This window comes from Eutrigla gurnardus, assembly GCF_963514095.1.
Source record: "Eutrigla gurnardus genome assembly, chromosome: 13".
Lineage (NCBI taxonomy): Eukaryota > Metazoa > Chordata > Actinopteri > Perciformes > Triglidae > Eutrigla > Eutrigla gurnardus.
Genome location: NC_139936.1, coordinates 6486394 through 6503497, shown reverse-complemented (window position 1 = coordinate 6503497; position 17104 = coordinate 6486394). Strand labels below are relative to the sequence as shown.

At 43.7% G+C, this 17104-nt stretch overlaps 1 protein-coding gene and 1 long non-coding RNA gene across 2 annotated transcripts in view; one reads left to right on the top strand and one right to left on the bottom strand.

Annotated features, from left to right (window-relative positions):
- Window positions 1-17104, top strand: part of LOC311023251 (ras GTPase-activating protein 1-like) — a 389455-nt gene that overhangs the window by 95410 nt on the left and 276941 nt on the right. The gene's annotated exons all lie outside the window — the stretch shown is intronic.
- LOC311023256 overlaps window positions 3383-17104 on the bottom strand; it is a 35772-nt gene continuing 22050 nt past the window's right edge. Inside the window, exons 3-4 of the long non-coding RNA XR_014598203.1 lie at window positions 6545-6642; window positions 3383-3694 (exon numbers count right to left, since the gene is read on the bottom strand). This is a non-coding gene — a long non-coding RNA (uncharacterized lncRNA). The remainder of the gene's footprint in view (window positions 3695-6544; window positions 6643-17104) is intronic.

Genomic DNA, 17104 nt, shown 5'->3' with positions numbered 1-17104 from the left:
CACCTGGCTGCTGCTCATCTGTCTGTCCTGTTAGGTAGTTTCGTCCTCTCCAGTTGGCGCTGAACTATTAGCATGCTTTTGCGGGGAACTTTCAACATTTGCAGCAACAACCTTGTGATATTTTTTTCTCTCTATGAGCTTTTCACATTAATCTGTCTTTTCATCCAACTCCTCTCTTTCTCTTTTGATGTCATTCGATTTCTCCCACTTGACCTCTGACCATAGACTGCATTCTTCTTCTTCTATAGTGTTTATGACGGTAACAAATGATGATTCCTGTTGCTCTCATAGAATTAGGAAGATGGTGTACGTATGGATCCACTCCAAGGAGTGGAGGGAGTAGACAGTATAGGCATATTGGCTGTGGAGGTACATCAGACAAAAAAAGGTGGGGCGACTGCTGATCTGCAGAATAAGTTCTTTAGGTTGATGAATGTGATAAGGGCTGAAAAGTCGCTGTTTTATTTGAAAACTTCTGCTTTTTCAGTAAAGCACATTTAACCCCCCACCAACCTTGAATAATCCAATCAAACGCACCAGATATTAGATCTTAAACATGCTGCTTTTTAAAATCCGCACACACCCTTGTGTTGCAGCGCTGTAACACTATGCAGTCAGCAGCCTCTTTGGTTTCCAGATCTTCTTTAACCAGAGAGTTAAACACACACCAAAGGTAGTTTCAGTAAGACCTCATTTTTCTCACTGTGAAGTTTCCAGACTTGGAGTTCTGTATCTTGTCGTCTGTTGGGATCATGGGGCGGATAGTACTTGTGAATCTTCTCCCAAACAAAATAAGATAACACAAAGTCCTGCTATCTGTAGATAAAAGTGAAATACTGTGCCGTCTAGTGGAAAAAAGAGCAGGGAGACAAAGAAAGGAGCAAAAAAAAGTTCTATCACATAATGGAGTTTAGAAGTTTTATTCTTTACTCTTCCTCGCCAGCAGCTTCCAAGGTCATGTTCCTGAGCCAAAAAACACCTCAGTGTAAAAAAAGGGATTTTCTTTCTTTTCAAAGACAGCATCAAAAGTACAATTCATGCATTTATTTTTTACTGCCTTCAGGAGATCAATCCTGAGTAAGCGTCATCTGAGATCTTTGTGGCTCCTGAATGCTCTTGGCTCAATTCAGTTGTACTGAAAGATGTACAGCCACATTACGATTCCAGGGGGACCTATTTAAACTAGGTCCGTGTCTTGGTGTGCTGGAATCTGTCTCTGCTGGATTTCACCACACAATTATCCACCAGCCAGTGTTATACAATATGATCTTGTTGATGAAGTATTCAAAGGTACGACATCATACCGTGTGTATGAACAATATATTTAACATGTTTTTCAAAGCCTGGATCTAAATGAGATGCCAAGCTCATTATAACATATTAGTATTCTTGTCATGTGAGGAGAAAACAGAAAAGAGGCTTGCAACTTATTTTGGGCTCTGTGCTCTAAGAATTAAACATGATCTTAACAATTTCCAGCTTCTTAGGAAACCCAAACAAATACATTGATTATATAAATGAATCATGTTAGCCTTAAATTCTACTAATAGCTCATCATGGGGTTAATTGATTAAACGGACAAAACCCACACTAAACGAGTTGTGTGCTAACCAGCAAATGTTGCACATGGAAATATTTTAGTCCACTATTCCTGCATGTGCTCTAATCATTAGTTAATGACTGTCTAAAATGATCTGATCTGATGACAAAATGCAAATACCACTAAGATTTTAGCGTAATTTGAGACTTTAGGAATATTAAATTAAGATTGTGCAGCTGTGTGACAACGTATGCATGTAAATATCCTCATCAATGCCATTTTTATTTATCTAAATGTAAGTAGCCATTGGAGAACATTAATATATCAACAAAAAGCAGCTTATTTCATTACATGGCTAATTGTCTGCCGGCAGCAGGAGTGACTGGATATCTTGCACACGATTTCGTGTTGCATCCTTCAAGTTGATGCACAAGACACGTCGGAGCTATTTTCGCACTCATGAGACACTTTTTGTTGACGTTTCCTCCATTTTGCTAGTTACCTGTAGATGTGACACCGCTGGCTCCGGGGCATCCTTTGTCTCAACACAAAAGCCACTAGCAGTTGATACAAACATCAGTGGACACTCTTGGAATACACACCGTCTCACCTGTCACGCTGTCACAATCACATCGACAACTCGGCGCAAACGCGGTGTGTAAAAATGTACACAGACACAGCCATCGGTTTGGATTTATGTCCCATACGACCACTGACGTGTGCGTGTTTGTCTCGAAATTTTGTGTGTGTGTGTGTGTGTGTGTATGTCGGTCTGCGAGGGGATAGGTGGAGGCCAGCTTTCATCTTTTGCTGTGATCAGATATTCTACATGATATGATATGATGATACAGGCCCAATTAAGGGATGGGGTTGTGTGAAAAATGTGATGACAGGGCAAGCGGAAGTGTAGACTGTGATCTGACATCTGAGACGGAGAGACGAGAGAGAGAGAGAGAGAGAGAGAGAGAGAGAGAGAGAGAGAGAGAGAGAGAGAGAATGGGTAAGGGTGGGGGAAGACGGGACTGAGAGAGTTGTAGGAAAGAAGGGAAGAGTGATGCTGGTAAAGGAAATGAAGATGGGGCGAACGTGAGAAAAATAGCGAGGATGAATGTTAAGTAGGGAGGGGACGGAGAGAATTAATATGATTAGAAAGCAGAAGGATAAATGGAGAGGCACATAAATATGGAGAGTAATGAAAGATAGAAAAGGAAGACAAACGAGGCCGCTTCCCCAAAGGAAACAATTTGTCAACGATGTTATGGATCCTACTTTTGATCAGTCTCGTTGTAGTGTGAATCTGATTTTTAGAGAAACTTTGACGGGAATACAAGATAGTTCTATTTTTCTTTTCAAACAGATAAAACTGTCATGCAGGAAGAGGAAAATGTAACATAAGTAGATGTGGAAAAGAAGCATAGAGCATCGTTCTGGTTTTTAATTGTTGTTCCATACTTTGCACATACAGCTGCATTTGATTTGGCAGACATATAATCGTACACCAAAAACACTGCACAGTGTGAAATGAAGTGGGTTTTAAATGCCTCAACCGGTTTCTCCCACATTTCATTAGTCTGTCAGGATAAACTACAAGTGTGTCAGGTGTAGGATTTTGATCGGGACACGTGGTGCTTTGATCACTCTGCCAGCTTTTATCAGCATGCATGCTCTTTTCATAGCCAAATAGGACCCAATTATGTCAAGCACATTGTTCTTTACCTGGAGTGCCAACGCACTACACAGGAAGGAGGAAATAACTTGAGCTAAAACATCACTTAAAGGAGAAAAAAGGCTTTTATTTTACTGTCAAAAAATATACTTGTTAGAATCAATCAATTACATGAAAAGAATGCAAGTTTCACTGTGAAGAACATTTTCATCATATTTTCTCATCAAGTATTCTATCATACAAAAATAAAAATATATATATATAAATTAATTGGTATAGTAGTGCAAGATCAGAGTATTGGTAAGTTAGAGCAATATTCTTTTACAACAAGTTGACAGAAATACAGAAATAAAGAGTACAGAGCAGGTCCAAGTGTCATACATTCATGTGAAGCTCATAAAGCTTGCAAGATTAAGAGTAGACACGTTGAAGCTCCTATCTGGATGAAAATCCGGCTCCTCTCTAGTTGATCAGGAGGACTCATTTACCTATAACAAAGAAGAAAGAAAAATCATTAAAACAATGAAATATTCCAGAAATCTCAGGTGACCATGCATCTTATATTACATATTACTATATCCAGTACAACACTTTCTCTTAGAAGCTATAGGTGTGAGAATAAATCATCCGTCCCAGCCAGAACCTTTTAGTCACGTTCGTCCACAACTAACACATAACCTCTGTGTCTACACTTGGCCATTGCTGAGGCTTGACAGACCACTTGTTGGAGAGTTTCATCACATCCCAAAGCAACATCCCTGAATGAAAGGAGTTCAGTGAGCTGTGAGTTCCCAGTGTATTTGACGGCGACAAAGACCTCAACAATAGCCGCGGACATGAGTCCCCCACATATCATGCTGCACTTTCCTCCCATTGTTCCCACTGCACTTCTCACATGTATTGTCTTACGTGATATCCTTAGAACCTGATAAGACGCCCAGTGAAAGTTTTTTTTGTCGCTGAGGACACAGGCCTGGGAGTGTCTCAGGGTTACAGCTGCTTATTATTCTCTCATGGAGGAGACTGGGAGACTGTAGGGTCTGGGGAACGCCTTATCGGATCCCCTTTACACCCAGCCTAACCTGGGTTACCTGCACCTCCAGCCCTTCCTCCATTACTCCTGCCATACTTGACACTCCGGTCCTCCAGAAAGACATTATGGTATTACATTTCCCTGAAACTATAGAGCTTGTTGACAAGCATGAAATGTATTCTGGGGCCTGACATGAATGTATAGACTGAACAGAACAGCTGGGGTCATTTGAGACAGCTAGGATGTCCTACTGGCTCAGGTAAATCGTCCTTGTCTGCATAGGATAACAACGGCAAGGCAACGCGTCATTTAAGGATCCCATGACAAAGGTGTTTCTAATGAAAGTAAAGGCTGATTTATCCTGTCAGACACTTGCAATTTCTTGAAAGTTGCTATAAGTCAGCAACTCCCCTCATTTTATTTTCCCAGGATTTAAAAAAAAAAAGTACAAGAGTACTGTTTTGGCCACGCCGTCTTCTTCAATAAATTTCTCTGATGTTTGGCTGACAGTAAAGAACAGTTTGGGTTTGGCAGGAGGTCCCTGGGCCATCAACACCCAAACTCAGCCCAACTGCAAAAGATGAAGGGAGGTGGATTCAGACAACTCAAGCACACCGCCCTGCATGCACACAGCACCTCAAGGGCACACACTGCCTTCCTGGCCTGCCTGTCTATCTGTGGCAGCTGGTCTTCGTCAAAGCTACATGTGCCTCTCGCTGCATCCTCCTCATCCTCTCTGCTGACACTGCAGTTTAATGCCTATATGAGGTCTGCAGTGTGTACGCACATGAGCCCAGGGATTGCTGACTGTGTCAGTACCTCTGATATTTGGGTAACATCAAACAATTAATTTGACAATCGCCCACTGAACGGGTAGATTAGAGCTTTATAAGTTTATTGAAATAGCTAGAACAATGCTGCACAAAAAACAGTGCAACCAATATCATAAATGATAAACAATAGGTACTTTCACTATTGCATATTTATTACATGATTTTGGCTCTCAAACCCTCTCTTGCTAATGTCATTGTCCGGTGATCTTTGCAATGCAACTGGTGAACATTTATGTTTGTACTAACCACTATAGAAGCAATAGTCAAAAAGAGAATCGCTTATAGTGTAATGATTTTAAACACATGTGATTTAGCAAGTAGCATCTCTCGAATTTTAACACCTCAAATTTAGGGGATTTTGGAGCCAGTAGACCCAGATTTTCCCAGACCAGATCGGAAAACAAGAATAGTTGTCATGCTCTCCAACACAATGCGCATTTATGCGGAAAAATACAGGATTTTTTGGGGAGTGGTCTCCCCTCATCCACAAAAAAAGGATTTCATGTCAAAGTGTCTCTAGGGAAATCGACCAAGGCAGAAAGTAGTGCCTGGTGTTGCCCCAAGTCTGATAACAGGGTGGAGGCATTGTATGCCTTGCTCTTCTGCTGCTAACTACTCCCAGTAGACTGCAGTCAGTTGCCTCCACTCTCCATGAGGAGGCAAGTGATGCTGCTGCCGATCTACAGAGAATAATACTCGACTGAATCAGAAGTGGAAGAGACTACTGATACCGACAGAAAACATGATGCATTGGCATGCATGCAGATCCAAACATGCTCTAGGACTAGGTAGGGTTGGCCACATGCTGTTGTACATACAGATGCCAACAAACACACTGGGAGCAATAAATAGACACACAAATGCACAGATGAACACCAGATATCCACCAGATATGACTGACACACAAACACATCTCTCAACCATCATAGTCTATCCTTCTCCTTCTTTCTCTATATATCTCTGTCCGTGCTGCTGAACCTTCAGGAGACATATTCTTTTTCATCTGTCAGTATGGATGGAAACAGACATGTTCAAAACACACAACAATGGCCTCGCCAGCACCGAGGAGGCTCTATGTTTTGTATGCTTGAAGCACTGCATTATCTCCTAAGTGTCTAGCAACCCCAGTATAGTAAATAATGGATGCTCCTCTTCCTTCTGAAAAACCCCGCTTTCACTTCAGGGACCAGTCATGGTTTACCTGTATAAATGCCCTTTCTGTGTCTTTGGAGAAATGGATAGCACTAAAGGATGTGGGTCAGACGATTTCATTAGCACAGCATTTCTCTCTGCGTCTCCTTCAATCAGCCGTTTGACAGAAGCAATGTCACTCACGATGCAGACACTTTCATATAGAATTCACAGAGAAATGCAGAGACTGCTGATCCATAGCAGGGAATTCGTAAAATATAGCCCATATAACAAGATGGCAGAAACCATAATGCTGGAAAGGGGAGAGAGAGCGCAGTCACCTCTGAAATCAGCTGAATATCCTTGACGTCTTTTGCCTGGAGATTCCAGTCATTACGCCATTGTTTCTGGGTCACGATCTACGAGGTCTCCATCCAACCTAGAAACACAGGACGGGGGTAATGTTTAGTTCTGCGGATGTACGATACACTGAGTTAAAGACGCATACATGCAAGGTATACATGTGATTCTACAGACAATGCAATGGAATCACACTTTATTAGATGATGAGAGGGTTTTGCTCTTTGACCTACTTGTTCCTCTTAACTTTGTGCAGTTAACTCTAAACTCTGAGCAGGGATGTAAAGGACTACTTTGTGCCACCATGAAACTAAGTCTCTTTGGCCTCCCTCCCCCATTCATTCTGAGGTTACATCGAAAGAGTTTCAGCTATTGTGAATTATTTACTTGATTCCATTCGGCCCTTTAACCCCTCAGCAAATGCACAGGCAGTCAGGGTTAAAAATACACTCCCACAGGATCTGAGTTTGACTCTACACACATGTGTGTGTGAGCTTGTGTGTGGGCAGGGATGTGGGTTTAAAACAATAAAACAGTATATAACCCATGACACAAAGCACCTTACACCCTCTCTTATAGGTACATCACACACACACACACACACACACACACACACACACACACACACACACACACACACACAGGAACTCATCAGAGCATCATTATGTGGGCACTTTCTGAGTGAGAATCCAGGTTGTCCCAGTTGGGATTATTATAACACAGCTTGATCTGTGCAAGAGCTGCGAGTGTGATTGGGTAAGTCTCTGTGTGTGTGTGTGTGTGTGTGTGTGTGTGTGTGTGTGTGTGTGTGTGTGTGTGTTTGCTTGAGAGTGACAGAGTCCTGACCTGTGCTTCATGACCTGAGCGAATGTGAGGGTGCACCTCCCTGTGTCGGTGAAAGCATAAAATATAGAGTCCGAGCACAAAACTGTGCCATGCCGAATCATTAGCAAGAAGGCTCTTTCCTTGACAACTGTGTCAAACTACACAAACGGCCTCGTATCTAAAGAGTGGACATATTCACGTCGAGCCTCCGAGTCAAAGGCTGAAATGAAGGTGCGTGTGCGATACATGCCCACAGCAAACGGATTGAGGCTGCAGCAGCTTCCCCGTCTGACTGAGTGAATATTAATGTCAGTGAGATATGTGAGCCTTAATGGAGCTGCACACACACACACACACACACACACACACACACACACACACACACACAGAGACACCAACTCTACTTGGCCATGTTGCCGTGGTATGTCCCTGGCACGCAGCAGTGTTGTCATGGATACCCCCAGACACATCCGCCATCCCGTAAGCGGGGGGATGCTGAGCGCTTCAGAGGGGCTGGCGCCGAGGTCCCCTCCCCTCATCCCCCAAAACCCCCATTCTCTATCCCCTTCCCCCAAAACTGAATCCCTGTCCCTTATTCTCCCCCCAAAAAAACAGGCTCAGCCTCTAAAAGGGCTCTGTTCTTGTCAGCTGGGTAGGCCTGGAAGCAGCTGCTGTCCTGTGCCAGTGTTGGGGCCTCCATTGCTCTTAACTTGAGTGGGTTGTAATGTGGAAGTGGAACATGGAGGGAACAATGAGATATAGACAGAGAAACCTTGTATGCTTGTACTAGTTTAAACCTTGCCTGAGAAAACCTAAAATAGATGTTGAGTAGGGATGATGAATGGCATTTTGTGTGTGAATGTGTGTGTGTGTGTGTGTGTGTGTGTGTGTGTGTGTGTTAGCCCTCAGGGCAATGGTTAAGCCTGTAGTTTATCCTGATCCTTTTCATTAGCCATTATCAATAATTCAACATTGCACTTGCTTTAATTTTTTAATGTGGGCAAACCCTCAATCCGCACACATCCACACTGACACACACACACACACACACACACACACACACACACACACACACACACACACACGGACACTCTACTTAATAGCGCTCACTCTTGGCCTGTGCCCAATGCCACTGAAGTGAATATGGATGTGTAAAAGCGCACATAACACAGTCAGTGCACCTAAAGCTTTCAAAAGTAAATACCTATCAATCAGAAAAAAAACATTGTGCCCTACTAAGCAGTCTTACGGTCTCTTGGTTTAGAGAAGAAATCATTTATTTCCCTACAAAAGTCTTTTTTTTTTCACTGTACATCAAGTTATATTTGCCATAAAAAGGCACATCAATCCTCCAGCGCGAGATGAGGGAATGAAAGGGTTAATCTTTTATGATGCTTCCCCTCCCATCCGTGCTCTCTTCTGCCCTCCCTTTCATATTCTCCAGGATGGCAGCGCTCAGTGTCTGCACATATGCTGGAGAAGAAAAAAAAAAGGATCCCCTATGATTGGAAGGCTAATTTGAAGTGTCAATTATTCTTATGCAAATGAAGGTACAGTTTCTCACGTCTGAAATGGGTCGGGGGCGCAGATGGGCGTGTGTGTGCCTGCGCAAATCTCCCTCCAAAAACATACAGCGCCATTCCCTGCCCTCCCCTCCCCACCCTCCAACTCTATATCTCTTAGGGAAGAAAGCTGACGTACAAAGAGAGCCGCCAAAATGGGACGAGGCTATTTGCATGCACATTGTCCACACTGAACGCCAAACACATCATAAATTGAGAAATACAATGGGTCAAAAACAGTAACAAAAGGCGTCGAGGTGCAAGTAAGCGGCGCCCAAAACATTCACCGATGCCGCGCCGTGGTTCTACGTTGTAATGCGTTTGTAATGTAAATAATGGGATGATGTTGGGTAAACAGGAACGCAACAAGAGCTCAGATTAACCACGGGGGTAGTATTGTGGGGAAACAAAACTATTTGTTACAGCTTTTGTCCTTTAAACACTTTGCAGTAACGTTGGGTTTTCTGTTGCCCTACCGGAGGTGCAAGTGAGAAATATAATCAGGGTTAATACAGAGAGAGGAGGACAAGAAGATCAAGTTTAAAGAAAAGGGAAGCGAGAAGGAGAGGGAGATAGAGAGTGACAGTGTTTCTAAAAGCACATGTTTGCGTTTAAGTACAGTACGTGATTGAGTGCAAGCTCCTCTTTATGGAAATTAAAGCATCGGACTCAAACCGGAATCTGGATGAGAGATTTAGGCTGACAAAGAGAGACAAAGTGAGGAAGAAATAAGAAGAAAGACAGAAAAAAGAAGCAGACAGACAGAGGACTCTACAAATAGAGTCTGTTGTCTGAACCTCTCAGCTGATGTGGTGGTTCAGGGAAGGGGGGGGGGGAGGCTTTTCAGGCCCAAAACAGGATCAAACAACCTGCTGTGGAGTCCGGTTACACCATAACAATGGCTTACATTCACTCTCAGCCTCAACACACAAGCTTTTACCTCAAAGGGTGTAGAGGGAGGGAGTAAGTCTGGTTAGATGGTGGGTGTGTGCGGGTATGGAGGGGGGGAGTGAAGCGATATCTTAGACGATAATGGTGTTCAACAGATTAGATGCTATCAGCCTACCATGTTTGTTTTCAACTACCGGCTTCTGCAGCTCTACTGAGATCTGTGGTCGGCCCCCGTAGGCACTCTCAATCTCAAGGAAACTTTTAGATATCGCCGGAGAAAGTGGAGCCGTCTGATAGATGCGTTCAGAACTCTTAGATAAAGACAAGTGGTGAAGAGAGAGCAGCCAAGGAGAGTTCATTGCCTATAAAATAAAATCGCAGAGACGTCTTTGTTAACAATCAATTATTGTCCGACTGATTTCCCTGAACGTCGGATAGACTTTCAATCGACTGGTGGACGAAAGGGTCGGTTTCCTTCATTAGTGCGGGATTTTGAACTCGGGCATATTGATGGATTCTTGGAGATATCGTCCCTGTAAGCTTGTCTGTCCACAGCAGACAATCTGATTAATTACAGACACACACCAGACAGCTACTTTCTGCTAACCTCCTTAGACCCCGCCTCTCCAGCAACGAAGAGCAGCTCTGGCAATTTGTATTTGTTTTACATTGGTTCAGTAGTTCTGGGGAAATTAGTATGCAGTCAGGGATGGGAGAGCTTGTCAAGATCAGGGGGAAATCTCTACCCACCCACCGGGTGGATCTACATTCATGAACAAGGTTGACAAGAAAGCTGACTAGTGTAAAGAAAAGGAGCAAATAAGATGGCGGAGAACTGCATGAATATTCTTTTTCATAGGAGTGAGAACACCTTCACAGACGGGGCCATTTCTCTACTGTCTGTCTCGTGTTGTCTGTTCATCTGTCAAGACACTCACTCTCTCTTTCCCTTCCTCGCTCCCCTCTAGCCCCTCGTCTCTTCTACCCAAACTATGTGTCATGCACGTCAAAACGCTAAGGCCGGTCCTTTTTGAGGGTGTTCTGCTGGACCACAGAGCGAATAAACATCCATGTCAGGAGAAAGCGATCTGGGGCCCTTCTCTCTCTGAGCCCGAGCTCTCCTGGGAAACACACCGCTCATACAATGGATAGAGGAGGTCTTTTGTTGAGTCTCTGGGAGCTGCAGGGCTAGCTCTGGATCAAACAGGGGTGTGTGTACATTTCATCATTTTGCACACACACACACACACACACACACAAATATAAAAGAGCAAACCACACTGACACACAAGAGTGCACACACACATAGACACCTTCACCACACACACACACACACACACACAGAATCACAGACTTTCCTCATCTCCCTAAACTCAGTGTGACTAAGTAAACTTCTTCACCCTTTTGCGGTAGTTACCGAGGGCAGGAAGATGAATTTGGAATCGCCAGCAGGAGCAGAGAGAAGAGACAAAGAGGAGAATGGTGACGTAAATCAGCGTTGGACTGATTTAGACTGGTTTAGTGTCAGTCTAAAGGGGCTTTCTGTTGTACTATATACAAATCACAGTTCAAAGCCTGTGACTGGGCTCCCTCCTGGGGTCCAAGGCAGGGAAAGCCTGAGGGGAGGTGTTTAATTCTTGTGCCTGTATGTGTGTGGCACGGTTATTTATTGCATGGGCTCGAGACATTTCTCAAATATATGAGCTAATATTGGCATGAGATATTGGGGGAGGAGCCGCACAGAACGGCAACACGGGAGGAGAAATTGTCTAGAAAAATGTAAAAGAAAAGAAACAACCTCAGGGCGGCAGCTGAGTAAGTGCACAGTAGATGCACATTAATAAAAAATCTGTATGTAGCACTATAAGCTAGTTATGTCACCATTGTTCATCATCATGACTGAATATTGTCAGCAATACAGACACTAAAATACAAGACTGCTACACTTCACCTCCTCCACCCAGAATGCATTTTAATAAATTTCCATTGGAGCCACTGCCTTGCTCCTGGTCGTCTGCCCCTCGTGTAGGATCTGTGGGAATTCTCCTCACTGAAATGAACTCACACCGTCTGACCCTATTCATCCCCAAGACTGCACTTTCTCTGGGACTCCCCCTTTTCCAGTCCCCCCAGTTTCCCACAGACCCCCTCTTTGCTTTCTCCCTCTCTCTTTGCATCCTCTCGTTCTTTCTCCCTACCTTCCCACATGCCCCCCCACCTCCCCTACACTCCCAAGTCTCTGCCTTGCTTTCAACTCCAATTTTGGGCACAATGAAGTTGTTCTGGCTGACAGTTTGGCCAGTAGAATAAGTGTTGTTTGAGCCTGCTGTGTGGCCCTGTAGTGGGCCCATTCTCCCCCTCGCCGGCTCAGTTACCGAGAGCCTTGTTGGGGTGACACGGAAGCCATCCGTCCCCACGCTCCCACCCTGACCCAAACAATTAGCCTCAAACCACACTCACGCTCACCTGCGCCTCCTCTAAACTTCACATATACCATCTAATCCTCCACTTCTCAGCCAATTAATGGCACTGTTGCAACATGAGGATTTGAAAGTGTATAAAAGGTTCTTTTCTTTGTATATTCTCGTCTATGTTTTGGAGATGTTCATGACACCATGTCGATCTCGTCCGTACTGCATCTGCTACGGTGGAGTCGCTGCTAGACAACGGCCAAGTTGGCCTGATTTACTCAGTTACTCCATGTCTTGTAGGACGTGTCAGAAAGGATTCTGTATTGGGGTCAGCTGGAAAGACAAAGCCTGCAGCCCTCTCTCCTCTGTCGCTTTCTGTAAGCATCAACCAGCACCCCCCACACCACCACACCACCACCCCCCACTCCCTCCCATCTGCCCCCCCTTACTCCCTGTGTTTCTTTTCCAGTTCCCTGTTTCAAACAAGCATAAAAATTCACACTATAAATATTCTTCTTGTGTGTATCTCTTTTTGACACACACACACACACACACACACACACACACACACACACACACACACACACACACACACACACACACACACACACACACACACACACAGTAGTCAGGACATGAGAAAGTGGCTGGGAGAGGCCCTGATAGGGGGGGGGGGACCATATGTTCAGGCGTTGTATATCAGTCGGCTCACCCTCAGCGCTCTGCCAGACCACCATAACTTAGTTTGTCTTCAGCACAAAGTTTGGTCCAAGCTTGGCTGGGTTCATTAGGAACCTATTCTCTGGAGCCAATGAAGCTCAACAGACCTCCAACAAAGGAGCTAATCACACCCACTGCTGTTCTCTCTCTCTCGCTCGCTCACTCTCCTCCGCTCCGTCTTTAAAAACCATCTCCACTGTTGACACAAATTCTCATTTCTTTACTAAATAGAAACCAAATATAAATAATCACTTTGTCAAATGAAGGTAACTGTCAACCAAAATGCAGATAATGCAGACCAATCTGCAGACTATAGAGCATGAAGAATAAACAATCACAGCAGAATAGCTATATGATAGGCAGAAAATAGCAATTGTCCAATAGTCACAGCTTTCATTCTGTTTTTTTTTGTCTCGGCAGTCTATGGTCCAGAAACAAAACTGGATAATTGTGTCCCCATTGAAGATTCATACCTGCGAGTGTTACTGCATGCGACTCACAAAGTGTCATGTTCTCACCTGACAGACACTTTGCCGTCTCGGATACGAGCGTTAGTGAGATGTGGTGCGTAGAATGTATGCCTACCAACAACAACAATGTGTTTTGCGCGTGCGTTTCAGTGCATGTGTGTGTGTGTGTGTGTGCAAAAGGATGTGATGCACTGACAATGGAGAGCCCCAGGCTGCTGAATACTTGAAATGACCTTGAACCTCAGCATTCTCCATTCCCATGGCTGCAGGGACGGTGAGCATGTCTGTATGTTAGTGAGTGTGTGTTTCAAAAGAACAACAATGAGGCTCTGCACTTTGTGTGTGCACATAATAGCTCTTCCAAAATTCTCTATCACAGTCAGGGTCAAAAATATTTCCAAAGAATCTCCAGCGAATAATGTAGGGGGAGATTTCGTGGCCATTAGATTTCTGAAAAAAGTTACTGTTGCGTTCTACAAAAGTAGACATTTCCTCACAACAAAGACATTCTAAGACATGTCATTAGAATAGACCTAAAGTGTCGTCAGAGTGAGCTATCCACGCTCTCTCGTGTCCCTTCCTGCCTGCAGTGACTGTATTTGCTCACCCTGCATCCAGCAGAGGAAGAGGCTTGCACCACATCATGTCCCCTACTGTGCACAAAGGCTATAGGCAAGCACGGACATGGTTGATCTGGACATGGCTTTAACACGCATATACCGTACACACAGGATGTACACAGATAGGCGCTCACACACAAGTACGCACAACAGACACGCACTTCTTCTGCACGCACATGAAGAGGACTTGGTGGGTTAAGAAAGGCGGTAGGAGGTAAGGATGGCGAAGGGAGACCCAGCGAGGGGTGGTAAAGGCCATGTCACCGAGCCCTGCTCGGACATAAATGTCAGCAGCATGACTATCTGAACATGGAGACCCAGCGGTGAGAGAGCACAGGAGATAATCAAGAAGGAACCGAGAGCAAGGAGGGAAGAGGAAGAGACTTACTGCCCAAAACAAATGGGGGTAAATGAGGTAGAGAGAAAAAAATGCTGTAAAGGCACTGTAAAGAACAATTTTGATGCCCGGTTTTAAATTATTTCTTTCATGGATTCAAAATGATTTCAAAAAGCGAGACGGAATTATCAAAAGAGGACAAAAGAACCCTCTTTCCATGCAACTGCTATATAAAATGTTGTATTAACTTATTGGAACTGTAGCGGAATATTAATTGATATGACTTTATTAATTAAAACACCAACATAGACAACGATATATAGAAAGTATTTTTCCAAAACCTCCTCCTACAGTCAGATGCATTACTCAAACAGATGCAATCCTGTGTGCCTCTCTCCCTACAATTCCTGCTCCCCATTCATTAGATGTTGAACATTTCAACTTTTAAAGTAGAGAGAGAACACAATGCCCTCTGCAGCCGAGAGACGCTGAATACATTATAAGCATTTTGCACACGCACTTGAATATTCCAACAGGTACAAACAAACAAGCATGCATAATATATAGACAGAGGAAAAGGCAATGTTTTTTTCTCTCTTTTAAAAGGTCAAAACACAGACCTGCACCATTCTGTAGCACTTTGAAGACCAACAAAACATTTCTATGCATGTACTTAATGTTAGGAGATAAAATCCACTTCACAGCTCCTCCTAACAACAGCAAGTATGTACATTGTGATGCATTTTCTATTCATCCATGCATTAGTGAAGAAGCTATTATAGACATTGAAAGTGGGCTGTAAGCAGGAGCCTTGTATTTCATGTACAATGAAATCAACGCGTGTCTTTAGTACAAACAGCTCAAATGTAAGGGGATTTAACTCGAAAATTGGAAATACAAACAATAATTTATTGGAAAAAAGGATGATTGAAATATGAAGTAGTAAGTAGTCAGACAAAGAGAGGCACTAGATTATGGTATTCATGCAAATGTTGGTTACCAACACACATGCATCCACAGTATACACTAAACAACATTGTGTTTTGTATTTTCATTGTTGTCAAGATAAACATCACTTTTCTGTTAGGTAGCCCCGCCCTAAAGCATTCCGTGTTTTATTGTCTGTTTTACTCTAAAATGGAACATAACTTACTAAATGGACATCACGCTGGATTAAAGACTTGAAACTTGAGACCATAAACTTATGTTAACAATGTTTACCGAGATAATAAATCCACTGAGAAGTAGGGTCATTTTCTGCAATCTGACTTCTTTTTGCAACCACAAAAAGGTGCCCCCTTATGGCCAGCAGAGAGAATGCAAGTTTATGGCACTTCAGCCTTGGCTCCACTAAACTGATCACGAAAAATGACACAGGTTGTCCAAGTTTCACTTAAATATAGGGTTACGGTTAGGAGGCTGAGGTCATGTGCAGCACGTGATACTGACAGCCACGCTCCTTTTTGTTGTTGTCTTGTTTCAAAATAAAGCGTAGCATGTGTAATGTATAACATGTACAAAAGGAATTCTAGTCATTGAGTATTTGTTGGAAAACAAAAGCAGAACAAATTGTTTTTGAAGACAACAAGATTGGTGAACACACACACACACACACAAACACACACACACACACACACACTCTCCAGATGGCCATAGAGTGTAAATGCCCTGGCAAGCACAGCAACAACAGAATCCCTGAACCCAAACCCGAGGCCATCTTCCTTTCAGCAGACACCATATTTGGGTAAACGTCCTACATCCTGACTCTTTATATAATTTCCCCTTTCTGAATGGATAGTGAAAGCAGCATGTACTACTCATCACCGCCACTTTTACAGATCCCCAGCAAGACAGTGGTGATTTGTACCTGTGTTAAGGCAGAACTACTCCTTGCCTCTTTCACAGTATAGATTGCTGCCATTATCTGGAGCTATTCCGCTAGCTGACACAAAAAAAGAACAAGAAAACACGGGGAAAAGGATGAAGGAATTTCACCCTGCCGATGTATGAATTGCTGATGAGACCTGAGTGACAATTTGGTATGCAATTGGCAGTGTCAGTCACGGAGTCATTGTCGTGTCTGATTCACACCGTGTGGCGCCAAGCTTCAGTGTGTACTTTGTGTGGTCAGAGGACAGTTTTCTTGAGAAGGTCCAATCAGCAACAACATTTTTATTTGTATGCCTGGGTCTAAATAAAGGACTTTTCAGGTTGGGATTTTAATTAATATATATATATACGCTACGTATGCATTCATTTTTACATTTAGTCAGGACCTCTGACTGCAGCAAAACCTGACTAATAATGCAATGTGGAGTGAATGTGGCAGATATGCAAATTCCATGCTGTCCCCTTTCACATCGAGGAGTGAAATCAAATCTTTTGTGGCCACTGGGCATTGAGGGTGGGAAAACGGCGAGGCGAGGGGGTTTCTCGGGCCACTCGTGTGGGCTGTGAATGAGCTGGTGCCAAGGCAGGAAAGATGGTGTGCCAGTGGTGTGCTCTCTGCTAATTGATTGCCTCAACTAACAACGGCATAATGTGTTCCATTGTGATCTTCCTTTGCCCATGTTCATTAAGCCAGGAAGCAGCGTGATCTTTTCTTTTTGTCTCGCTCCTGCGCCTTTTCTCTCTCCACTGCTCCTCTCATCCCCCCTCCCAATCCTCTTTTTCCTTTCTCGCTCCTCTTCTCTCTACCCCCCCCC